The sequence below is a fragment of the Myotis davidii genome, unplaced genomic scaffold (genome assembly GCF_000327345.1).
Source record: "Myotis davidii unplaced genomic scaffold, ASM32734v1 scaffold609, whole genome shotgun sequence".
Taxonomy (NCBI): domain Eukaryota; kingdom Metazoa; phylum Chordata; class Mammalia; order Chiroptera; family Vespertilionidae; genus Myotis; species Myotis davidii.
This window is the reverse complement of record NW_006300164.1, coordinates 814,072-815,483: the sequence shown is the minus strand read 5'-3', so window position 1 is coordinate 815,483 and position 1,412 is coordinate 814,072. Positions and strand designations below refer to the sequence as shown.

General features: G+C 62.3%; 1 protein-coding gene across 1 annotated transcript in view; it reads right to left on the bottom strand.

Moving 5' to 3' along the window:
* NDOR1 (NADPH dependent diflavin oxidoreductase 1) overlaps window positions 1-1,412 on the bottom strand; it is a gene marked incomplete at its 5' end in the record, with an annotated part of 43,883 nt that overhangs the window by 42,194 nt on the left and 277 nt on the right. The window lies entirely within an intron of this gene.

Below are 1,412 nucleotides of genomic sequence, written 5' to 3'. Positions count from 1 at the left end.
CCTTCCTCCCGCCCCCTCGCCCCGGCGTGCTTGCCGTCACCCTCGTGCTCTTGGCTTCCAATGCTGAGCCGACGCCTCTGCCCTGACGGCCCAGGGGGCTGATGGGAGGGCACCCACACCCACCCCTCCGGCCCGGGCCCTGCGTCACCCACTCCACCTCTCCTCCTGCCTTTGATCCCCGCCAACCTGCCTTCTTTCCTGTCTGAGGAGACCCTGTGCTGGGGTCCTGGAGACGCCCCGAGTCTCCAACATCATCCCCACCCCATCTTGTTTTTAGTCTTCGGCCACTGTCCCCCACCAGCATGTCCCCTGGCCGTGTCCCTCCCGTCTTATAAAAACCTTCCTTTCACCCCTCAGCCCCAGGCACAGTCAGAGCCTTTCTGGGTTCCTAAAAGACTCTCTCCACCCCTCCCTCCCCTGTCAGTTGCCTGTCACCCTCTTATCCAGCCTCCTTCCCCGAGAGCCTTTGAAAGGGCTCCCCCCAAGGTCACCAGTCCCTTCGCTGATACGCCCCACGGACGCCTCCCGGCCTTATCTCCTCCATTCCCGCGCAGCTCTGAGCAGACACCTTCCTCAGAAGGCACCTCCCTCCAACACCCACCTCCACCCAGGACCCTGGCTGGGGCTCCAGAGCCACCTCCAGTCTCCACCCGGACGGTCCCAGGCACGGGGCCCTGGCTGGTCTATCTCCCCACGTGCGACTGAGCCTGAATCCCTGTCTGGATCCCACCACCTTCTTTCTCATCTTTGAAACCCGTTTCATTCTTGTGTCCTGTCGAGTCTACCTTAACGTCTCTAGGATGCGTCCACTTTTAGTCTCCTGCCTGCGCTGGGTACCCCACCCTGCACTGTCCTTGCTCTCCTACAGCCCCCCCTCCCCCTGTGCCCCGACAGGTGGTGGTTTCATTATGACGGTCACCTGTGAGGCCCGCAGCCCTTCACTCATGTCCCCCTGCCTCACCGTGACTCTGCTCCCTCCCCCCCCAACACGGGCTGGCTCTGTCATCCTGAACCACTGCTCGCTCTCCCCAGAGGCGGGGCTGTCTCCCTCCTTTGCCCGGGCTGCCCGCTCTCTCCTGGGGCCTGGGTAGCGCCCCCTCATCCTCAGGACTTGCCTACACCCACTCTCCCCAGCGGCTTGTACTTCCTGGCATGTCACCGCCTGTGGAACCCATTGCTTCTGCTTTGCCATGGTCTCCGTGAGGGTGGAAAGGGGGCCACTGGCTTCAGAGCTCAGCTCCTAGCCCTGGATCACGCCGGAACTATAACGTGTGCCCAAACGATGGTTAAAGATTTGAGGGTGTTCCCGGCAAGTCAGAAAGTTTTGAAATACACGTGAGACCCAGGCGAGATCACACCCGGCCGGGGCAGCAGGAGGGGAACGACGGTGCCTGGGAAGAGTGTCTGGGAAC